The following is a 26,463-nucleotide window of genomic DNA, read 5'->3' as shown; positions in this document are numbered from 1 at the left end:
AAAGCTAGATAAAATAAGGCTTTTTAAAAAAAAAAAAAAGCATTGGAAACAACAAAGGCAGTGAGGACTTGAAGAGCCAAAATCACAGAAAAAGGGGAAACTCACTGAGGTGAGGCGTATATTCACTGATGCTCTTTCCCCTTAGAGTGTTGATTTTCATTGTGGGTCACTAAAGTTGAACCAAAAGGGTTGGCCTAGAGTTTGTGTCAGTCTCCATGGTTTGGGGAGACCCAAATTTAAGTTCAGGGATACCTAGGCTTCCAAAATTTGAGGATCCAGTATCCTAAAGGGAGAGGTAAACCTGACATTCCTTGAAATTTTCTATCCTCAAGGTATTTGCAGATTATTAAGTTGTACAAGATTAGAGCCAAGAAACTAACCAGAAAACTGCAGTTAGGAGTTAAAATCAAAGCAGAGTCTTCAATTGACCAGTGTCAAGAAGACAAAAACTGGAGTTCAAAGCCTGCCAAGGATAAGAGTTCTTTGTAAAGACCTCCAGACTTAGCTGGAATCCCACAACAGAAATAACTATAAGAGGAAGAAGAGACTAGAAATAACTATCTACAAATACATCAAGGTGATCCCTCCTCTAATTGCCTGCCAGGGGGAAATATCTATGTCTATATCTATATCTAGACAAAGATAAAGTCATCCAGAGCTTCTGTGATTTTTAATTTACAAAGTCTAGCATTAAGTCAAAACTCATTCATGCCAGGAAGACAAAAATTACTAAAAACGAACAGGAAAAAAAGAGAAAATAGAAGCAGACCCACAGGTGTCTAGGTATTAGAGTTATCAATGAGAATTTCAAAATAGCTATAATAATATATTCAAGAAAATAAATGGCAAGATGAATAATTTCATCAAAATTGAAGTCTATATTAAAAAGAATTCAATAAAAATTCTAGAACTGAAAAAGAAAATAACAGTTTAACAAATCAGTAGATGGGTGTAACAAAAGTTTTGACAAGCAAAAGAAAGAAAGAATGAATAAATTGGAAACTATTGCATTGGAAAAAAAAAAATCCAAAACTGAAACATGAAGAGACTAAAGAGACTAAAAGAATGAAAAAGTCAGCAATAGCATTAGAGTCAAATGAGGCACAGTAAAAAGGTGTAACAGACATAGGAGTGGAACTCTCAGGCTGACAACCATGTGGCCTGAGGAGCAACCAGTGCAGATCAGAGCAGGAGAAAAGAGGCCTCTAGAAGGGATACCTTACACACAGTGTTAGGATTTCAGTTCTGTCAGAGAATTGGGAATGGGTTAATGATATTTACATTTACATAGAAAAGTAAGAAACAAAAAAAAAAAAGAATTTTCTTTTAAATTTCAGAGGAAATATGCTATGCCTGAAAGAAAATGAAATATAGTATAACATATGTTTCACTATCTGTAAATAATATTTACATGATCATAACAATGTAAACAAATATTGACTTAAATAAAAATGATTATATAATTTTACTGAAGAGTTGAGGAAAGGGAAATACATCTGTGTTGAAGGGATGGGGATATAAGAAAGCTAAACCATAATCTAGAGCAGGAAGTCAATAAATAATATTTAAAACTGACAAATCAAGAAATATCAATAAAAGCTGTTATTTACATATACGAAAGCAAATATAAGAATGAATAGTTTAAAACAATTTAAACTAGTTGCCTCTGGAGAGACGGAATTAGAAGAGGACAGAAATAAAACCAGGGCCAGCTAACTTTAATGTCTTGAAATATTGTTTGACTTCTTAAGCATGGGCAAGTATGACTTTAATAAGAAAAAATTATGCTAACATAAAAAGAGAAAGTACCTAACAAAATGGCTGGTACATGAAAGGTATTCCATAAATGTTTATTATATAAATTTTATGAACTCAGGGAATATGGTAAAAAGTAAATAATCTACATTTGTTGAACTCACGATCTTTCTGGAGGAATGAAGCATAGCCGGAAACGATACCCTTGTGCATTCCCTAATTGTATCTTCTGCCTCCATTTGCTGGAGTCTCTCCTGACAACTATTCGGCAGGACTGTCCCTTATCAGAACAGAGTTGGTAACTGCCTACGTGGGCTATTTGATAACACTAAATTATCACAGTCCTGCAGGTATACCCCAGTGACCTGCCACCAGGCTAGATTTATCCAGTTCTTCCAAGCTCATTGAGTCTGGTTACTAACCCACTGGGATCAGCTGACTTTCTTTAACTGATTGCTAAATCCTGAAGAAACTTCAAACCCTGGTTTGATTATGCTAAGTGGTCCAGATTGTGATGGCAAGAAAGAAATCTTCTATGTCAAAAAGCTGGAGTAGTTTATCCCTACCCACCTGACCCCACCCCCTCAGCCAAAAAAAACCCATAACACTCACATTTCACCTTCAAGTAACAATCAGATCTGCTTAGGTGATCATATAGCTCAGAAATGACATTTAAACTGTGGCTATTTACAGCTTCAAATAGCACAGCAAACCTGTGCCTGGAGAAGCAAAACTAGTACATAGCAGAGGTTCACTGTTTGTTATTAAGATGGATGGATAGCTGGATGGATATAAGGATGAGTTTTGACTCAGAGGACAAAATATAATCATAGCATACAGCAACTTAGACATAAAAATATGAGAGTAAGGCTATACCTCGTACTCCTTTCAAAATTTTGGGCCCAATTAGGGTTATGTTATACAGTCACAGATCTTAGAATTGGAAAGAATATTGTATCATTTTGTTCTCTTTTTTCTAACAGATGAAGAAACAAAAGCTTTACGAATTCAAGGTAGGGGGAAATTCTGGGAAGATGGAGTGGCAGTAGGGTAGTTTTGAATCTCCCCAAATTCTGTCATAAAAACAGAAAACAATTTTAACAGTAAAACCAAAATCCAACATCTAAAACAAAATAGGTATCCTGTTAAACCTCCAAATCAAGCAGATAGGGACAAAACATCAACAGTTACATGACCTGTGCAGTCAGCAGTCATGTATACGGAGGTGGAGAGGAGTCTGACAGACCTGAGGATGGCAAAAACCCCAAATCATTGGAAAGTGTTACAGGCTAAGAAACAAGGTTTCTTCCTAATGAAAATAAAATCACTGTTTCAGAGGTAAATATTTGATTGATATCACAAAAGACTGGTGAGCTATTCTTACAATCTAGTCTGCAGATTAGGTCACAGAAAATTTGAATATTACAAAATCATCAGGTTATAACAGTCCATTGTTGGCACTTTTTAAAAATTAGCAGGAAAATAAAAATAGCAGTTTGAAAGACTATTCGTGTATATGTGTGTTGTGTGCCCTTATCTATACCAATCTATAATATTTTTATATACTCTTTCCTTCAAACTATTAGTTTCATATTCTTTTTTGGCACTAAAGCACATATTCTAGGAAATCACTATATTTTAATTTTGAGATTGTTTGAAACTATGAAATTGCCCTTTAAAAATATAAATTTTTCAGCCAAGTGTTCAAGTATCCTTTTAGCATCAGAAGTACACTGTCATCTTGGGGATATCAAATCTGCTATTTCCCCCTCAAAATGCATGAGAAGACCCTCCAGTATACAATGATATGGTGCCCTGAGGATGTCTCTATTTATAATGTGGGGTGTCTCATGAACAATTCTGGTTCCAGGCAATAGTGCTCCAAGGCAGAACAGAGTGGTCTGTCCCAGGTGAGTTTCTTAGGTGGCCCCCTACGATGCAAACTGGGCCACCCTCAAGGCACCCTATAAATTTATTATAAAAATCTAAAATAAAAAATACACAAAAACAAAAGTTTGCCTAACTAAAGTAAAAACTGTTCCCCTTAACTAAATTTAAATTTTAAATAGAACAGAGCAACAGTTGCCATAAGAAACAATGGAAGAGGCCTCTAGCACTCCACAAAACACTCTCTTCTGTTTAACTCTGAAAGAAGCAAAAATAAAATCTGATTTTAAATTGCTGAGGGGATTATGGCATCCCATCATTACATGGTTTTGTGGGTGGACAATGAGCATTGACAGCCGTTACAGTTTATTGTAACAAATCCAAAATTTGTTTTAATAACCTTCTTACTTTGTTGTCTCCAGAAATGTATCCTAGCAAGAACTGCTGAACAAATAGTTAGATAAAAATCTTAAACTACTTTTTTTTTTTTTTGATGGCAGTACTGGGTATTGAATCCAGGACCTTGTGCATGCTAAGCATGCATGCTACAACTGAGCTATATCTACTCCTCCTAAACTATATTTTAAACTCTAGTTATTTGAGACAACTGCTTCTGGCCATAATAGACTAACAGGGAGCCTTCCACCTAAAACAGTTAGAAAACTAGACAAATACATAGGAAGGAATTGTTTTCAGACATCAAACAGTAGGCGACACAGAAGTGAGGTTCCTAAGAAAAGGGAAATTCTGTGAGGGAAAGGCTCCAGCATGCTACCTGAAGACAGTCAACAGTCTTCAGGGAGGGAAGAGAACCCCAAATGAGCCCTGCGGTCTTTCTGAGTTGAAGACACAAAAGTTGGCATTCAGAAAAGGCCAAGACAGGTAGAATTTCTAGGCTAGAGAGGAGGAAGGTACACACAGAGAGATTTCCAGAGTTCTGCGGAGGGTTTGGCTCAGTTTTGGCTGAGCACTAATCTGTACATGCAAGAAAATAAAGAAGAAACAAAAAGCAATATCAATTCCCACATCTCCTATAGGGATGGAAAGAGTCCATGTTCCCACCAGCCAAAGTGGGAAGACCTGTAATACACTAAGCATGAGGAAGAGTCTTCAGAGGGCCCTGCCTTAGCCACAGGGCCAGATTAGCCCTACAGCAAAGGCTGTTCTGGATCTGCCTAACAAAACTTAAAACTTAGCCTCAAAGGAATCTGATTCTTAAGAATTTAACTGCATGCCAGGACAAAAGCCTTATTTTCAAAAGGATTTAAAGGAATACCAAGAAATTCACCGCCCCCCCCAGAAAAAAGCACAATATTCATTATCCATTCAGTATTCACCACATAGGAAAAGAGGCATATATGACAGAGATGATAGAATTAGCTAACATGAAGGCGATGAGAAACGGATTTTTTTTTTAATGGAACTTTCAGAGATGAAACATTGGGGACCTGAAATAAATAAATAAATATAAATATAAATATAAATATAAATATAAATATATACCAATATAAATATATATATAATATACATACTGGGTATGATTAACAGCAGGCTAGGCACTACAAGGGGGAAAAAAGTGGATTTGAAGACATGGAATAGAGACTATCCAAAATGAAGCACAGCGAAAAGAAAAGCTGAGGGGAAAAAAAGTGTCACTGACCTCTGGAACAACATAAAGTTGTCTAATATGTGTATAATCGAAATCCAAAGGAAAGCCCAGAGAGGAAAGGAGAAAAAAAAATTTGAAAAAATTATGGTTAAAAGTCTCCAAAATTTGGTAAATCCTAGTTTTTTTTAATTCATAATATCTCTAAGAAAATTCCATTTTCCAGTGATTGATAAGCCTATTACTTAACGTGGGGAGACAAAAAACCAAAAATTCAAAGCTAGCATTGAGAAATTCAATGTAACATCTTAACTCTTTTACAAAAAAAAAAAAAAAAAGAAGAGAGAGAGAGAGAGAAAGAAAGAAAGAGAAAATGAAAATAAGTAACATGCATGGGAAAAGAATTAAGGTTGAAATGTCATGTGGTATTTTATCCTTAATTCTGAATTTCCCTGTTCTCATCTGTCTAAATCAGGCCCTAATGATATTTAAATGAAGCTACTTGTAATTCCCATAATAGGCAAACAGAAGGGAGGTTAAAATAATTCTATTATTTCACAATGATGAAACAGATTGAATATTTCAATTATTCTACTTATTATAGTACACATAGAACAATGCTCTGTAATCTGCTTCGATATATATATATAGGCTCTTTACCCACACCACAGTGGGAAGAATGCAGTCAATTTGGTTGAGCCTCACTCGCTGATTCAGTGCTGGAATAAAGTACTTCACAGATTAGCTTAGTCTGCAGCACTTAAAGGTCAGGATTTATTGTAATGTAAATCACAAAGCAATTTTATCTTGACAGAGATTACATACTGTTACAATATTTCTCGCTGAATCTAGTGATGCGTTTGCTTTTTCTTTGCAACTGCTGTGCAAATTGGACCGCAGCCCAGAAAAGAAAAAGAGATGGCAGGCTGCTTTGGCTTTTTAGAAACAACTTAATTCTCTTCATTTTTCAAAGTTCCGCGAGAGAAAAAAAAACCCTCTGAAAATACACATAAAACCATACATAAATGCTTGTAAACCTTTACAAACCCCAAGCTCAAATGCACACAGATATCTGTGAATGACCATCTCTCAAATATTTTGACATGTTTTAGGAAAGAGTATAATTGCTAATGGCTGACCTCATCATTCATACCAAAGTGTCTTGATACATTATCTAAACTGTCTCCATTTGAAGCAAACAAACAAAAGCAGTAAGAAGCATTCATGCTTTCCATTGTCAGAAGTCAGAAACAAAAAGAAAACTGAGTGCAAACCAAGTTAAGGTGAGGATTAGGAAGTCCACTGCTGTCAGCGTCTTGGTAACAAGTACCGAGAGGCAAAATGGCAATAAATACCTCCTCAATTTTTCTGTTTCTTTGGAGGCTGCACTCAAACTAGAAGAGACTGAGATTAGATGTTGGGAAGAACTTTTTGATTCCTGGAGAATTAAATGAACTACTCAAAGCGTTTGAAGACTCTTTATTCCTGAAATTCTCAAGACAAGACTAAGTCTCCATCCTAAATCATGTCTCTCAAAGAATAAACACGAATAAAATGTCCCCCAAAGTTTAAACCAGTGTATGTATTAAATTTTGCCAAGTTTTAACAATTATTCATACATAGTTTACATTAATAACGTACAAAAATAGTGGTGAAACCCAGGACTTACCAGGAAATATATCCAAGACTAATCTTAGCTGCAAATACTCCACTTCTATTCCCCTCACCTGGGCCACGATTGGGTATTTGTTTTATCTCCAGCTCTTGGAAAGCACTTTTCCTGGAATTCAAGGTGATATATTATAATACTGTTTATTCAAATACTGAGTAGCTTATTCTTTCATTCTACTGGCTGTGTCCTATCAAGTAGGGCTCCTCACGTATCCATCATTCCAGGTCAACATTCCTATATCTGAATCCAACTGTAGTATATGTAATTGTAAATCCAACTGTAATCCAAATGTAATATGACTAACTTAATTGTTTTCTTTAAACCAACTCAAACTTGGTTTAAATAAATTTATTTTAAAATAAAAAATTTTACTTCCAAAAATATAGACTTAACACAGTACTTTAAAAAATTTAATGTTTGCTACATCACACTTGAAATGGCCTCAGGTGCCACCTGTTGTCCATGTAGCACACTTGAGGAAATACAAGCTGTACAAGGAGCTGTGAAAATAAAAGATAAGTGGTACGGGTTCAGCTCGCATGTGGCAATAAATGACATTCTTATTCATAAAACTGATCCATATCCACAATAACATGTACAATTAGGCACAGGCACTTCCCATCTGAAAGTTCTCTGTGAATAGATTGGTCATACATCCTGGTTTGCTTGGGACAGTCCCAGTTACCACCTGTTATTGTCCTGGAGCTGTCTTTCTCTCTCAAAAATGTCTTGGTTTGGATGATACCCAAAAGGGTGGAACAGATTATCCCTTAGAAAACTGGAGAGTCAAAATGTTTCTGATTGGCCTTATTCTTATCTGAGGGACAACTCTTCAGCTCTTCTGTACACATTATCTTATTTAACCTTCACAACAACCTGTGAGTTAGATAGTATGTACACATTACAAATAGGGGGAAAGGTTCAGAGACTTTTAACAATGCGTGGTTCACACACAGCTATTCCAGGACACAACTAGAATTCACATCCAGTCTCTACTCCATATCAGGAGATCTTTTCTAGGGCATTGGGAGGTGTGGGTGACTAGGAAGGAAAAGGGTGGGGTTTGGGAGCCAGAAATATTCAGAGAAAGGGCCTGTTCCCTTTCACAGGAGATTTGCAGAGGTTAGAGCAAGAAATGGCACTTCTGCAATATTGCCACATTCTCACATCCTAAGAAAAACTTGCCTTCCATTAAAACTGTAAGTACTGGTTTGATTGCCAGGATTAAATCAATAGGCCTTGTGAGTTAAGTGGACTTTTGTGTTCTAACCTGAAAATCTAATCAGACTTTTAATCACAGCTAAATTTTCTAACTCAGTTTTCTTTTTTGATGCTGAAAAGGAAAGAATTAGATAGAGGAAAAGGAGGCACCCCACAGTGGAGATACGAAGAAAAGGGGAGGATGTGTAACAGAAGAGTCAGCCTGCCTGTCCCCAGGACCCTCCTTTCCTCCTGAGCCACTGTGCGCTGCCAAGCACATCTCCCCTCCCAGCTCACGTGGGGGAGGGCCAAAAGCTTTACATTACACCACTGGTTTACACCCTGAGAAACGTCGTGTGAGCTGCAAAATACACTTTGAAGCAACTTTCTAAAAGGCACATCTATATTTACCAATGTGTTCCACATGATTAAACTGTGAAATTTGTCTCCAGTTTGGCAATACCTTAGAGAGATGTTGTGAGGTTTAGAAAGAAAATGCCTGTGAAGTGCCTTAAGTTCCAAGGAAGGAAAGCACTACACACATCCAAGGTGCTTTTACATGCCTTGATGCTATATTGGAGCAACAGCAAATAAAATAACGTAAGTTATGATGTCACAATGTTGTCATGCAACATCATCCACAGTGAGAGCAAGAAAAATCTGTTTTTTAAAATCCCTCTTTCCCCCTTCCTTTCAGCATGTTAAAGCATATGGTATCCAAAACTAGTTCACAGTGAACTTCATTTCTGCCACTGCTGTAAATGAAGTTTCTTCTCAGGCAGATGTCAGTGCTAAAAGTTTGGTGCTCATAAATACCAAATTTACATAAAATCTATACAGCTTTTTTCAAAAATCTTTCTTAGTTGATGTAGGCTGATTGGATAGAATACATAGTTCACTTATTTATTCCTGAAGTCATAATATATTTCCAGACTCACTAATTTGAAAAACAATATTTATGACTGAACAAGTGATATTCCCTGAGGCTCCTCTGACTATAAATGTCATATGTCATGTTAAAAGAAAGAGAAAAATCTATAAAGGTAACAGATATTCTTGAACTGTTAATTTAGGCCTATAGTTCCAAATTATGGGTCACCACTTACACCAAAAGCATTTGTAGCTGAAACAAGAAATGAATCTTTTATGTATTTTACACACTGGAAACACCACCAAAATAACCAAAATAAAGCAATTTTAATAAAGCAAACCTGAGTTTATTGCTTGCCACAGTATGAGAGACCACTATCTTGGCAAGAATTATGATGGTGTTTCAGAAGAGGAAAGGTAAAGACAGGATATGTATAAAATTTGGAGGGCCTGGTTTAAGGTGGATATTTGGATGTGAGAAGAAGGGCTTGATTATAATTAAGCATATTTGTGATCTGATAGTTTGAGACTAGTAGACACAGGAAGGGGAAAGATTTGAAAAAAGAGCTTCAAAGTAAATCTTGAAGAGTAAATAGCTGTTTAAAACTGCTTTAATTTGAATAGCCTAATATTGGTTTAAATGGATTTCCAGGAACTTTATGGAATGAACAACAAAGTTATTGGCAACTTTATCCTTCCAAAATAGTAAGTAAAATCATGTCAGTGCAAACCATAAACTGTTATGGGTAGAGATGGTTTTCTTTCTCAACTGGAAAAGCCCAGCACACCAAGAGCAGCTCCTGCCCTGAGAAAAGGACTCACTTAAAGCCACTACAACACACAATGGTCTCCTCTCAGATACCACATTCAGATTGGTCCATTCTTCCTTTCTTAAAAAAGTCACTACTTCTCTAAGATCACAGTCAATTCTTGGCCTAGGGATTATTCTTTCTTTTACATCACTGAACATATTTCTATGTATACAACATAGCTAAACACTTTGAGGACAAACCACAAGTTCTTTAGAAACATCTCATTGCCATTACCACAATAAAAATCTTGATTGTAGTTCTCCTCTGCTCAAAACATTTTAGTACGTCTCCTTTGTCCACCAGATAAAGACTAAACTTCTCAACATGCCTCTTGAACTGTATTTCCCTCTGCTCCTCGCTCACTTCACTGCATCTGTGAGTGCATACATGACTTCTGTATGCCAATCACATTAAACTACTTGCAATTCCAGAATATATTTGGCTCTCTCTTACCTCACTGAAAGTTCTTGTCCTTACGAAACTGTGGCTTTTTGGAAAGTTCATCAATACTCTATCTTTCCGCTGGTTCATTTCTACAAGGTGTTAAAGATCCACCCAGCTAAGAAATCACTTTCTCCAGGAAGCTTCTTGCAAATTCAAAGGAATTGTTCCCTTTTAGTGCTCTCTAAATACTTTGTACTTATTTTGATCATCCCACTCCATTTCTAATAGTGAGATACTTATCACATTGTATTATAATGGTCTATTTGCCTACCTCACCTTCCCTGTCAATAAGCAACTTGAAGGCAAGTACTGTGTCTTACCACATTGTCTGGGAAATAGAGATCACTCATTTTTTTGAATGGGTAGTGAGCGAATAAACAGATAAAACCTTATGATTATAACCAAAAAAATTACAAAACTTGACAGGATCTCAAAGAAGCCACCTTATAGATCCTGCAAAATGAAGAGGATTTCTCAAAGTGTTAGTTCTAAATCAACAGTAAAATTTTAGAGAATTAAATTGTAAGTCTGCACAAACCAGATTCATAAAAATTTAGAAGCACGGGAACACATTCTGTTGGTGAGGCCGTAGGAAGACAGGCATTTTCATACAGTATTGTATACCCTTCTGGAGGGGAATTGACAGTACATAACAAAACTACATAGGCATGTACTTTTTTGGCCCAACAATTCCACATTTGTGACAACAATGGAAAAATACACATGCACAAGATTATTCATTGCAGCATTGTTTATAACTTCAAAATATTAGAAACCACCTAAATGTCCATAAATAGAATAATGATGAATAAACCATGCTATATCCACAAAGGGAGAACTATGCAGCTATAAAAAAAAAAGAATAAGGAAGATCTTTATGAACTGATATGGAGTGACTTCCAGGATATTTGGCTAAGAGAAAACAGAATGCAAAAGAGAGTCTATGGTATTCTGAAACTCATGTTAGAAAAAGAAAAGCAAAATATAATAAAACATATATAGAGAGGATAAACCAAAAACTAATGAAATTGGCTACCTACAAGGGATGGGAACAGAATTAAAGGAAGAAAGAACAGGAACAGGATAAATATCTTTAAGTTTAACTTCTTGTATAACTCTGATTTTTAGAACAATGACTTGTTTCACATAAACAAATTATAAATGAATAATTAAAATAAAACAAGATTGGAGAAAACCCAAAAGAGAATATAAATAGCAACAAATGAATCTATTATCCTAATATCCTTTCTATTAGAAAGGAATAATATAACTCTATTTAAAAGGACAAAGAGGAAAGGAACTAACCTAAGTAACATTGGAAAACAACATTTTTAACATATACTTTAAATCTAAAGACAAAAAACTGTATGTAAGTACTATACCTTAATTAATAAATTATTCTTAAGCTATATACATTCTATATTGATTGAGCAAATAAATATATTGTGGATAATGAAAGCTAGGTATCTATTTCACTGTTGTTATTTACAGATAATGAAAGAAGGAAGGCTAGAGTGAATCCTGTGGTGCTGGATTGGAATTAGAGATATCAGTATGAAATTGTGGTTTTTATTATACAGAGAGAGAGAGAAGGGAGAGAGACATAGAGAGAGAGAATGTTTCCTTGCTGTGTCCATTAAGAGGGTCTAAAAGCAATGACACCATAATAGTAATGAACACACCTAATCCCCAGATCTTGATTTCAAAAGATATCAATAAAATGAACCAGACTTCCTTGGAGAAATAGCCGATTCAAGGGCAGGAGCAGAAAAAGTTCAATATGGGCTTGGAATATCTCATGGAATCAGAAAGTAGGGAAGTGTTCATGTAAGTAACATTGATATATAGCCCCTACAAACACACATGTAGACAAATCTCACAAAACATAAATGAAATAAAGAAGGTAGAAAATATGTAAAAAAAAAATTTTTAAATCACTGGTGGCAAGAGAGTGTGAAGGAAAAATACACCTGAAATATTCAAAATAAGTGCCTAAAATTAATTAATTTGTTTAACTCTTGTTTGATTTTTTTTATTTTACTTTGTCTGGATATCCAGCTTCCCTATCTGCTTTTTGGAAGGCATTTAGAATTCTAAGTAATTATTTTATATCATGTGCTCTCATATCATAAGTGGGAAAAATAAAACATTCCACTTGCTTGATCATTTTAATCCATCTTCTTTTTGCCTATCATGGTCATTACAGATAAAGATTAAATACTTCATACTTTAATGCTATTCTCAAGAATAATTTCCAGCACTAAGAAGGAAGGTCAAGTTTTATGTCTCAAGACTTTACAACAGAGATTGGTAAATAACTATAGACAATAAGGTGAGTATTCCTTTGCCTTCCCTGGGTTGCCCTAGAGACAGAAAAGGGAAACAATGCAATTCTAGTTGCCAGTATCAACTTCAGATGAATGCTTTTATTTCATATGAAAGTCAACCATTCTTCAGAGAGTTGCATTAGCACATATTTATGCTAATGGTGGGAGTTCTGACTCAGGGACTACCTAGGGCAGATCTTCTAAAGTTGCTGTGAATGTTTTTTAAATCTTCTATTTTTATTCACTTTTCCACTTGTTTATGATGTCTCTCCACTGGTGAATCCAACATACCAGAGGGCACTAATTATATCTTACAATTCTCTTCTTTACACCTCCTACAGCATGTATCCCAACACTTGCTTAAAAAAAGAGATAGGGTTTGAGTAAGAGAGTGCTGATTATCTTGCAATTTTGATACAAGCTTTCCTTACAAAGGATGGTAGATCAATATTACATACTATGAACAGAAAGGACAACCAATTAATCAGGGAAAAAAACACCTTTAATCATCTTCAAACTGCCTATTACAAAAATGTAAATACAAATGAGAATTTGAAAATGAGGAATACTTTTAGTCAGGTTAAATTAATCTAAAGATTTTTTAAATGGCCAAAAGTTCTTTGAGAAAAAAGTAAAGGAATTGGGAATGTAAGTATCTACTTGTTTCATCCTTACAATGACCTAATCACGTAGGAACTATTACCCTCATTTAACAGATGAGGAAATCGAGGCTCAGAGAACTTCTTATATTTGCTCATAATCATTTAGCTAGAAAGTGGCAGAACTAGAATTCACAATTCAGTTTGATTTCAAAGCCAGTGATCTTTCTACTATACCACAAAAAGAAACATCTCTAATAAAATCTGAGAAAGATTAAAATCAAAATAGTCAAATAAAGTTTTAATTATATTAAAACTAAAACAGTGCACGACAGGAAAAAACAATACTAGAAAGATAAAACCAATTCAAACAGCACTGGACTAGAAGTAAGGAGACATGGGTTCTATATTTTTTTCTCACTCTTTACTTCTTCACTCTCCTAATACCTGTCTCAGCAAAATCAGTCATTAAATAAATATTCATTGTCTCATTCACTGACTAAAAGGTACAAATAGAATCCTTAACACAAAATCAATCAACAAACCAAATTATAATAAAACTTCAATTAGAACAATTAGGAGATTCTTCATTTTAATATAATTCTTGGTTAACTAATCATGAATGAGAAAATCCTTTTTGTGAATTCAAGTTTGCTATTGGAAATCTTTCCAACTCTGTTTTACTAAGCAGAGCAAATGTTATTGTACAAAAGAAGCACTGGAGAACTTGCTATAATGCGGATTTCTAAGTTCCATCTTGTGAGTATCTAATTTGGTATATATGTCTGGCGTAGACCTCTGGAGTGATTCTTATTCAGATCTGAAGATGAAACTAAGAAGCATTAAGTAAAGGATACAAAACATAATAATAGCTTTTTTGATGGCAAGACTTGACAGCACCTCAGACATCATCCTGACCACTAATCATTTTTTCCAAACCTCTGCAATTAGATATTGAAGGCACAGAATCCTGGGAAAAAATCTAAGAGCCAACAACCCTGGCTTTCACCTTTGTCCTCCAAGAAAACAATATTTAAAAACGTCTCCAAGGGGGTGGAGGGTGGGAAGGGATAGACGGGATTTCAAAATTGTAGAACAGATAAACAAAATTATACTGTATAGCACAGGGAAATATACAAAAGATCTTATGGTAGCTCACAGAGAAAAAAATGTGACAACGAATATATATATGTTCATGTATAACTGAGAAATTGTGCTCTACACTGGAATTTGACACAACATTGTAAAATGATTATAAATAAATAAAAAATGTTTTAAAAAATCCAATAAAAAAGTGTTAAAAAAAAAACAAACCTCAAGCTGAGGTTAGTTGCCTCCTAGTAAACTGAGGTTTTAAATTTTTTATTAGTCATATTTATGTGACATGAAATACAAAGTGATATTTGGGATTATTAAAAACAATGTTCATGATACATCATTCCACAGTAATTAAGACTATGCCAGTGTCATACAAATGGTGTGCACCAGACCTAGTATTTCACGCCTTCCTGTTTGAGTAGATCATCGGCTCAGTAAAATCATGGTTACAACAAAAGGTGCATGGTCAATAGTCATGGGTTGTTAATTGATATTTTAAGAATTAGTCTATAAGTAGCAGAATTTAAAATACATGTTATATAGCTGGCACCAGAATTCTTCTTGAAGAGAGAAAGAATTATCTTTCTTTAGGAAAATATCCTGATGAGCCATTTGGATGGGGAAAATATAGGTCAAAAGATAACAGGAGAACAAAGAGAGGGTTAAATTACTCTGGATGAAAAATGTAAGAAATTTGGGGAAGAAGGTGTTCCCTGAGAGTGGAGGAAGAATGAAGAAGGATAAAGGTAAGCAGTATGGCAGGAGGGCAGAGTACATGCTAAAGAAATAGCTAAAGTTTTTCATTTTCTTTAAGCATAGCAATGTTTAATACAATTTAAAATTATCTGCTTGGCTAAGATACAAACTGTTTCTTTCTATCCAAACATTCACTAAAGTCTGCTACACTCTAGGCTAAACTTATACTTTTCATTCCAATCCCTTATAAATTGTTATATTTTTAATGTATAAAATGTATTTCATAAAATGAAATTAAAATATTCAAGTACTTTCTTAGCTCTTTAATATTTTTCATTTAATCTTCAGACAAATTCTATAAAGTAGATAGTATTAAATCCATTTTACAGATGAAAAGCTGAGTTCTAGAGAGGTTAAATAACTTACTCAAAATAACACAGTTACTGATGGAGCTGTTAGTAGATCAAACTTATGTTCAGAGCTAAATAGGTACATACATACGTAAAGTAGAGAGATATCCTAGTATCTCACTTAGGCAGAATACATTTTTATAAAATAAAAATATTCAAAATGTGAATAATATTTAAAATATTAGCAATAATGTTATGATTTTCAAAATGTTTCAAAATCACTAAAAGTTAAATAATGAATTCTAGCTACTGAATTCTGGCTGTTCAACATTTCTACTTTATTATTTTATCATATTATCATCTTTGAAGAGTTAATAATCACTAATTAATTGTTAGTATTTAATAATTAATCAATAACTAATAACTAATAAATAAATACCAATTCTAGAGTGTAATCTCTATACTGATTTTAAAAATATGTCCACAAATTTTTGACACTCCTCCCTTCAAAAGGTGGATCCTAATCTCCCTCCCCCCAAGTGTGGGCTGGACTCAGTGACTCACTTTTAATGAATAGCATATGGCAAAGGTGATGGTGTGTGACTAGGTCATAAAAGTCTGCATAGCTTTCTCATTGCTCTCTATTCTTGGATCATTTGCTCTGGGGGAAGCCTGCCCTCCATGACATAAGGACACTTAATCAGCCCTATGAAGAGACACAGGTAACAAGGAACTAAGTTCTCCTGCCAAAAGCCAGTGAAGAATGAGGCCTCCTGCCAACAGTCAAGTGAGTGAGCCACATAAGAAGTGGATCCCTCAGCCTCACTCAAGCCTTCCGGAGATTGCAGCCCCGGCTGATATCTTGACTGCAACCCTATGAGAGACCTCAAGCCAATTGTGAGTCACAGAATCATACTCAGAAACTCCTAGTTTAACATAAAAAATATAAATAAACAAATAAAACAAATAAATAAAACCATTCCCCAAGGTCAAGTTTTCAAAGATCTTTTTACCCACACCTAAAGCAGTAGCCCTATTTTTGTAGATGGCTTTTTGTGGCTGAGCCACAAAAGAACTCACAGGCAGCGCTCTGCTCCTCTATCAGCAGATTCGGTTCTAGATAATGGGCCATTGTAAGGAAAAACTTACTTCTGTGTGTTTCTTCTTTGCTCTCACAATACTAGCACACTCACAACACTTCTGACACCAGATATGTGAGGCTTATTCTCACATCAAGCAATTTCCTGGTACCAGCTGGGAGTCCTACAGTTCAATAATGACACTAACCAGAGTTAGTACAGACCTCAGAGGTTAAGGATTCAGTCCTATAATACTGCCCTCAACTTAAGAGGCCAGTTATATGCAGTAGGTCCCCCAGGTACTGACAAGTTCTGTACAACTTAGCTAAAAATTGGAGGTTCCCATGATCCTCCTCCTAGGACTCGATAATTTGCTGGAACAGCTCTCAGAACTCAAGGAAACACTTACATTGACCAGTTTATTGTAAAGGATATGATAAAGGATACAAATGAACACTCAGATGAAGAGATACTAAGAGCGAGATCTGTGAGGTTCTTAATCACAGGAATTTCAGTCACCGTGGAGTTGGGATGCACCACCTTCCAGGTACATGGATGTGTTTGCCAATCCAGAAGCTTCCTAAACCCTGTACTATGGGAATTTTAATGGAGGCTTCATTGTGTAGGAATGATGGAATATTAACTCCGTTTCCAGCCCCTCTTATCTCTGGAGAAAGAAAAGTGGGACTAAAAGTTTCAAGTTTTTAAGCATGGCTTAGTCTTTCTTGTGATCAACCCCCAAATTAGAACAAAACACATTCCTAATCACCCAGGAAATTCCAGGTTGTAGGAGCTCAGCATCAGACACTCTTTTCACTCAGGAAATTACAAAGATCTTAGGAGCTCTGTGTCAGGATCTGGGGTCAAAGACTAAATTTTAGAACAAAAAATTACACTAGTATCCTTGTTTACAAGGGTTTTAGGAGCTCTATGTGAGGAACCACATTTTTATTTAATTTCACAGCCCTGCTGGAACAACTACACCATCTTGAGAACTACCTGTGACTAATGCGACCTGCAGAGAAAGCTAAAGGTAAAACTTAGAAAGACTTCTTGCACTAGAAGGGGTCGATATTGAAAATATAAGCTATTTGATGTCTGCGATTTCAACTCTTCCTGACTCAATAGTGTATGATAGCCATTTCAGTTACAAAAATATATACATTCATTTGAAAAACCAACTATTCAATGACTGATCAGTGAATGGAAATCTGTGTTGTTAAGATACCTAAAAATCATATTTTTTGTTTACTTTTTTATCGATCCAACAAGAGTGGACTATGATACAATAATAAACAACCTCCAAAACGTGGTAACTTAATACAACCAGTTTAATTCTTTCCCTGTTAAATACTAAAGGTAGATCACAGGAGATTTCAATCCTGTCACTAAGTCGCTAAGAAATCCAGGCTACAGAAGTTCCATCTTAACATACAGCTTTATGATCATCACAGCAAGGGAATGCCAGACTACACACACAGCTCTTAACATTCCCACTAGTGGCTGACACATCATTGGTACTCTAATTTTATCAGTCAAAAGACATAATATAGCCCACCTAACTTCAGAGGAGGTGGGGAGTTCACTCCTTTTAAACACCTGGAAGTAGAATGTAACACTTGTGAACACATTATGACATATTTTGCATTTGAGCACCTGGGAATTCACATTGCTGGGTTAGAAGTGGAAACAACCCCTGCTTCCTTCATAGCCTCTTCTCACTAAAGGCTCAAGTCTGATCCAAACATCTCAGCTCATATCTAGCACCTCAAATATTTCTGGGTCAGCTTCTTATGATATAGAAAAATTCAGTAAAAGATTCTGGCACAGACACTAGCAACCTTTCAGAAATCAGAGGAAGATGATTTGTGTAAGCAAAAGAAATAGTGAGGCCTTGCTTTTCACAAGTATCTTCTACCCCTCAAAATCTATCAGTTTTACCTGTTTAGATTAAAAGGACCCTAAAATCATTTTAAATTTAAAAAGCAATATATGCTCAAAAGTTTCAGAAAGGGCAGGAAAGAATCAAGACAACTGAAAGTACTCCTTTTCACTAGTCTTCTTTTTCTTATTACAGAAAATCTATTTCTTATTATAGACAAAAAGTATCTAGGCATTTGATACATGACATTATATTATTTGGCATTTAAGGAGATTATAGTTTTTCTGCATTACAAATAATGATACAATGGGAATTTGTGTGCATTCATCTGTGTGCAACTCTCTAAATATCAAATGAGATTAATAAAAATATAATAACTAAATCAAACAGTATGGACATAAAAGTTCTTAATGCACATTGCTCACCTGTAAAATCCATGGGGTCAGGAACTTTGTTTTATTTGCATCTGGGTCAACAGAGCCAGAAAAGTGACTGGTACATAGTAAACCTTCACTAAGAATATGTTTAAATGAATGAATGAATATATTGCACAGGAACTTTCCAAAATAAACTGTACTTTTAAATACAACTTTTTCCACAGAAAGTTGTCTATTACTTGTCACCATCTTGATCTGATTTATTATTTAGCTAATTTACTTCTTCTTGATACTCACTAAAGGTATAGGTACATTTAATGAGAGCCATTTGCTGGGAAGTAGTAAATAAGAGGATACAAATTTACTTTTCCCTCCAATTTTCCCCCAGATTTCCTTGAGACCTTCCTTCAATTCAATAATTTATTTGATAATCTTGCAGCAAGAAAAAGAAATACACTCAAATAAGCTGAAAATATTTATATTTTCCTAAAGCCTGGGTAGGGGATAGATGCTTAAATGTGGGACACTGTAAGTTACGGGGGTGTGTGTGTATGTGTGCCCGCCAATGGACACAATAACATCACATTTTGTCCCAGAATAAAAATTGTTTTTAAAATTGTTCATATTCTTCAAATTAATCTACATCTAAAATGCATATATTGTTTCCCATTTCTACACAGTACTATGATCCCAGATCAGCCTTTGACAAATTCTTTAACTTGCCTGGCTCACCTTTGTCTAATAATACAAAGTATACATGTAATAGTTTGATATAGAGCTTCTGTATCTCAGTTCCTAAAATAAGGCCCTTCACAGTTTTTAATAATACAGTCCCACGCTCCCGGAATTACAGACAAAATTAAAAATCATTCCTTCTTTGCCTTTCAACAAATTTCCGTTCTCTCCTCTGTGTGCATGCAAATTCCATTAATGCTAATGGAGGCAATGCACGTGCATACGGAGCAGAATATATCTCTAAATCACACTTTAATCTTTAGCTACATAACTCTGGCACCTGTTCAAATGATACATGTGCCTCAAATACACACTGCATGTCTGTTTCTTCCTGTCTGGATATTAAAATTTATTCATGTATTTTTAGTAGCTATTACATTTTGGCCAACAAATTTTCTTATTATTGTTATACATGTGTTGAGTTTTAACTGAGTGCTAGATGTGACTGTAAACATTCCTGATTTATTATAATGTAATTAGAATGTAAATTCAATTCCTGACCAGGTTATATTTGTTTTAAAAAATGAAAATTTTCTGTTTTCCACCTGGTTAAACATACGTAGTAAAGAGAAAACATAATGCAAACAAAGTAAATATAAGTAACCTGGTTGGTTGTTTCCGTACCGAATCATGGTTATCCTTAAATAATACAAAATCATTTTGATGCATGCATTTTTAAAAACTCAGTTAAATGACATCATATTAGGTTTACTAAAAATACTAAAAATAATTTATTAACTATATTAACTTTGGGGGAAAAGTAGTTAGCTAAATAATTTTGCATTATTTTTACATAATCCTAACTGATGTTCTGCAAAACCATGTAACCATTTCTCAAGAGACCCCTATGCATCTCCATCTTCATATTCTTCTTTCCTTTCCCACTTTTTACAATATGCCCCAAAAGGTTAAAAAAAAAGATAATCCTTAAATATGTAAAACATAGCATGGCCAAAATTTATATATTTGGAAAAAAAACTAGTAATTTTTCTCTGCAACTGATCACTTCTTATTCTGAAGCCCCATTCCAGTAGAAAAATTTGTCAATTAAATATAATTCAGTCTATTTGCATTTTAAACTGACTTCAGTCAATGCAAAGTTCAAAATCTCTGTCAAAACTGTTTTTCCCCTTTCTTCTCTTTTCCCCTTCCAGAGAGAGTAAAGAGTGTGTGAAGTTTCATATTCTCAGGCAATGATGTAGGGAAGCTCTCCTGTGATCTATGTGGTTGCCATTTCTTTTGGTTGCAGCCCAGAGAGCCTTGACCACAGTTTTCAAGCATAAAATCCACCTTCTGCAGGAACTTCAGATTATAATGCACCTACACATGCTCACATCCTTCACCTAGCTCCATTCTTCAGTCATCTAATCTCTTATACCATGACACATTAGATGTGGCTTTATTCCAATTTCAGGACTTCTCTAAAAGACCTGCAATTTCATAAGCCATGTCTTGAGAAGTCAGGACTAAGGGTTCCTTCACAAGGAATCGGTATGTTTCTATCACCCTTAACCTTCTTCTTCCTATTCCATGGCATTTGCCCTTCTCTTCCCTTATTCCTTGCTAATATATTCCTAACTTTATTCAAGTACGAGTCGGAGATATGTTTCAGGGGAGCCTGAGCTCCCTCCCAGCTTCAAAGAGTGAGAATTATTTGGATTAAGCCAACCATGATAATTCCATTACTCTGGCTACTTAGTTTAGGCATGAGAGACATGCAATGCAATTATGGTCATTGACATGTAAGAAACATGCTAGGGGCTTCTGGCAAAATGTTCCTTTCTTACAGAGGGACATAAATATGAATGTCCTCTTCTCCCATGCAGGCTTTGGATATTGTTTATGAGGACATGAGGCCTGGAAATGTTGCAGGAAGTTATCTTGCAGCTATGACAAGAATACTCATCATGCTAAGAATGGCAAATGGAGTAAAGATTAAAAAAGAAACCTGGTCCTTAATAAGGTCACTGAGCTAGACAGCCTACCTTGAACCAACCATCTCAAGATTTCTGTTTATGTGAGAGAATATTTCCTTATGGTTAAACACTTCTAGTTGGCTATTACTTTACAATCTAAAGCACACTAACTGATTATACAAACCCTGGGGTAAAAATGTCAGAAGGGCCACAGGATATATACACAAGATCTTATGGTAGCTCACAGAGAAAAAAATGTGACAATGAATATATATATATATGTATAACTGAAAAATTGTGCTCTACACTGGAATTTGACACAACATTGTAAAATGATTATAAATCAATAAAAAATGTTTAAAAAGGGGGGGGGGGGGCCACAGGAAGAGAAATCAGAGACCAGACAAGGAAAATTGTATGAAAATATAATATGAAATATATATATATCCATAACAGATACACTCTTGTCAAGTGAGGTAAGAGATATGCAGTATCATTTCACAATTCTCTCTGAGGGGGCTCAGCTACAAATGAGTTACTGATGAATTCAGGTTCCTACCCAGGAGCAATGAGTCCCATTTAGCTACCTGGATGTTACTGAGGCTAGATTAAGTCTAGCCTGCATTAATAAAAAGTGTCCAAAGGGTTGTTAGTCCCTATTTGGTGGCATCTTTGATGGAGACCTAGATGCCCACAGTGCTTGAAGGAGAACAGAGAGTTCTTAATGACTCAGATAAAAAAAGACAAAGAGATAACTCTGATTTATCAGATGCTGCTTTTCATTTTTTTGTTTGTGCTTTTATCAAAGCTATAAATATAGTTTATGAAGTCAACGAGTTCTACAAAGTTTTCATTTATAAAAAGCAATCTCTTTTCCCTACTATCATACCCTGCTTCCCAGAGGCAACCACTCCTAGATCTTTAAAGTGAATCTTTTGGAATATAATGTATTAGTGTGCTAGGGCTCCCATAACAAAATACCACAGACAAGTAACTTAAATAACAGAAATTTACTTTCTCACAGTTCTAGAAGCTACAACCCTAAGATCAAAGTGTCAGCAGGTTTGGTTTCTCCTGAGGCATCTCCCTGGCTTGCAGATGACTGCCTTCTCTGTGTGCCATCTGTGAGGAGGACATACTTGTCCTCACATATCCTTTTCTCTGTCCCTATGTATCCTCGGTGTCTCTCTGTGAATATCTTAATCTTTGTTTATAAAGACACCAGTCAGATTAGTTTGAAGCCTACCATAAGGGCTTCATTTTAACTTAATTACCTCTTTGGTTCTAGCTCCAAATATAGTTTCATTCTAAGGTACTGGAAATTAGGGCTTCAACACATCAGTTTGGTAGTAGGGGAGGGCACGAGTCAGTCCATAATAGATAACATAAGTTGAACATATTTATATAGCAGTTACTATATAGCAGTACAGTGGTGGTCTAAGCTCATATATGTATTTTCCTCACAATAACCCTGTGTGATGTGTATTATCATCCCCCTTTCACAAATGAGTACTGATGTACAGTGAAGTCAAGTAACTTGCCCAAAGTCATACTGCTGAAAAGTAACAGAGCTATCATTCAAACCTAGGCAGTCTGGACCCAAAGTTCATATTCTTAATACTAAACTATGCTCCATTCTTATATTGCTACTTCTCTCCGTAGAAGATGAGCATTTACCTCTAACCTCAGCAAATAGACACATATGAACACATGCACACATACATGTGCACACATGCACACACACATCCATTTTTCCCTCATCCTCTCAATTATTTCATTATTTTTGGTTATATCAAGATTCAATGTTTACCTTTTATGACTATGTATGTGTTTTTTACAGTTAAGCAATAAAGACATTCTTTTTCTTTCTCACGTAATTTTTCATATCCCTGGAGTTAATAGCAATCTTGTTTTTACATTTGCTTAGTTTTCTGTGTAGTTATCACCAATTTAACCCCAAACTCTCTGAAAATTGTTAAACCTCTTTTCCATTTTTTATACACGGTAAGTATTCTAGTAATTTCATCTTCTTGAATATTTCCTGCCAGAGCTTTCAAACTTGCTCCAATCTGGACTAGTCTCCTCTAAAGCCTAGGACATAGTCAACATCTTGGTATTGCACTTAACCCACAACGTAGAGATTTTGCTCTGCTTCTGTGTTAAGATTCTTCATTTATGGACACTACATCTTGAGGTTTCTTATTACACATCCTCATTTCAAGGGAGTATACCTTCTAAGAACTTCTAAAGAAGACAAATGGGGAGGTAAATTTTTTCAGAACTTGCAGGTCTCCAAATGTCTTTATTCTAACTCACACTTGTTTGTCTGAATATGGCATATTAGCTTGGAAGTCATTTTTCTTTACCATTTTGAACCTATTGATATATGGTCTTCAAGCTTCCATTGTGATAAGAAATCATTCTGATTCCTAATACTCTTTATGTGACCTATCTATTCTCTCTGGAAGTTTACAGAATCTTCTTTTTGCCCCCCAGCATTCTGAAATTTTGCTGTGAGGTACCCTATATTCATAATTGGGCCAAGTACTCAGTCTGGAAACTCATATTCTTTTAATTCTGAGACATTTTATTAAATTATTTTGCTGATGACTTCTCTTTATCCCCTCCCCATGACACCTATTTTCTGTTGTCTCTTTCTGAAACTATTTTTATTCAGATGCCAGGTATTTAGACTGACGTTCAGAACACCTTTTATTTTCTCTTTGTCCTTTTGTTTTGAGATTTTCCTAAACTTTATCTTCCAACTTATCTGTTGAGTTGTTTTCATTTCTGCCATTATATGTATTTTTATTTTTAGAAGCTCTTTGATGTTCTTTCTTTGCATTGTGAATAGAATATCTTCTCTTATTTATCTGAGGTTATTGATCTTTTTCTTCCCACTTTTTTTCTATCTGTTTTGGATTCTGTTGTAAATAGGCTTTCCTGATGCAGAGACTTAGGGGCAGGTGGTTTACTGAGGAATGCCTTTGGGAACAATACCTTTAAGTGAGTGAGGGAGGCAGGATTGGGCCAACTAAGCTCAACTGTGATGCAGCTTCAACAGCCAATCCCACTGGGAGCTAAAGAGGGAACGCCCCTTTAGAATTGTTCTCCATTTTTGTCCCCAACTGAGCCAAGGGAACCATGTCTTTATGACTGCAACTCACATCCCACATCTCAACCAGACTGGATGTGCTCTGGGGAGATGTAACCCTGGGCAAAGTGACTTTTCACTGCTCAGCTCTGGGCCCTCAGTAGTCAACATTATGAGCAGCTGGAAGAAAGAATGCCTCAGTTCTTGAAGGGCCAATCTGAGTAGTGCAACACAGCGTCCACTACAGTCTATCTTTCATGTTAAAAGCTTTCCTCAATTGGTGATCGTTGGTTCATATCTAAGAATGAGGCACTAAAAAGTTGTTTGAAAGCTCTAAGTTCATACTAGTACTTGTCAACTGTGAGCTTTACTGAACAGTATTTAGGCTGTCACTTCACTGGATTTCCCAGATACCTTTTCTCTCAGTTAAATTTCATAAAGAAGCATCTTCAGCCTAGACTGAATTGTCAACACTCTGGGCACCAAGTGGGGAAAGAGAGATGAGGGAGTCTCGGTATTCAGTATGCAAATACTCATTTTGTTTTCAAAAAGTTACTTACTCCTCTCCTATCTCTTCCTACTACATCTCAACCAGGGAGTTTGCTGGGTTTGTGTTTTTTTTTAACCCACTTCAAAAACTAAACCTGAAGATTGGGGAAGGGAATTTGCCTGGGATTTAACTGCTTCTTAAAGAGGTTTTCAACTATTCTTCCTGTTTTTAGCCCCACCTTCAATCTAATTTCCAGAGGTAGCTGGAGAAGGCAATTCCTGAACCTTTCGGATATTCTGCAATGTGAAAGCTTCTCAGTGTTTCCCACTGTCAGCAAAGAATTTGGCTTTCTAGGTCTGCTGAGTCAGTACCATTCATTTATCTGCTTTCTAGCTTCCAGAAATTTGCTCTTTCTTCCTCTTCCATTCTCTCTGTCCTTGTGGATGTATGCCTTTCTAAAAATAGCCCTTTACCGTCATTTTAGGAAGCAAAAGTAAACGCATCGACTTAATATCTGATTTACATATTCTCTTTCATTTTCTCACATACACATTTTTAAAACAGGTAGAATAGTCTCATGATTCTAAAGAAAATGTTTTTACCCATCTCTCAGCTACCCAGTTGCCTCTTTTGTCTCCAATCCCAAGCAGATAATCAGTTGTGTTAGTCCTTTGTGTATCCTTTAAGAGTTTCTTCATGTATATAAAATGAAATATGAATATTCTTATTATTTCCTGAATACATAAGACTATTCTGCACCTTGCAGTTTTCACTTAATATTGTTTAAAGTTCTTTGCATATCAGTATAGAGCTTGCTCATTCTTTTTAACAGCTGTATAATATTCCATGTAACCAATCTCCTATTAAGGAACACTTATTTCCAATTTTTGCTATAATAAACCTATGAATAATCTTAAACATAAATAATTTTGCATGTGCACAAGTATATCCATTGGCTAAATTCAAAGAAACACCTTGCTGGGCCAAGTGATGTCTATAATTTATAGTGTTGATAGATGTTATCAATTGCCCTCCATGGTGGTTGTACCAATTTTTAATCCCAGCAGTGGAAGAATGTCTGGTATTTATCTATTCCCCCCACTACCTGTGTTTAACACAGTGTATTACAAAAATAACAGAATATGTGAAAATGGTATCTCAGTGTACTTAAACTTGGTATTTCTCTTAGTATGAGTAGAACTTTTCATGTCTGTTACACACTTTCATCTCATTTTGCTTGAGTTGCATTCCATTCTTCATAATGTAAAATTAAAACTTTTCTTTGGAGAGAAAAAAGGTGTGTGTGTGTGTGTGTGTGTAAACAGAAATTCAAAGGCATCATTACAATACTGTTGAGCCACATGTATTATTATGGTATCTACAAAAAACATCTCTTGAAACATCAAAAACATCAGGTGTTGGTATTTACTAAGGACAATGGAAATTATCCAAATACTTTATCTAGAGTAAGCCATTTCTCATACAGAAGAATGTACCCAGTCAGAAGGTTCACTAACTCAAATTATAAATTCACTAACCTAAGTTGAGGAACTACACTTGGAAAGATGGTTTGT

General features: G+C 35.4%; 1 long non-coding RNA gene across 1 annotated transcript in view; it reads right to left on the bottom strand.

Moving 5' to 3' along the window:
* Positions 1-26,463, bottom strand: part of LOC140695633 (uncharacterized) — a 66,472-nt gene that overhangs the window by 33,473 nt on the left and 6,536 nt on the right. Inside the window, exon 2 of the long non-coding RNA XR_012071332.1 lies at positions 6,918-7,028. This is a non-coding gene — a long non-coding RNA (uncharacterized lncRNA). The remainder of the gene's footprint in view (positions 1-6,917; positions 7,029-26,463) is intronic.

This window comes from Vicugna pacos, chromosome 3 (genome assembly GCF_048564905.1).
Source record: "Vicugna pacos chromosome 3, VicPac4, whole genome shotgun sequence".
NCBI classification, from domain to species: domain Eukaryota; kingdom Metazoa; phylum Chordata; class Mammalia; order Artiodactyla; family Camelidae; genus Vicugna; species Vicugna pacos.
Note: the sequence above shows the minus strand (reverse complement) of the source record. Positions and strands in the feature narration are given on the sequence as shown.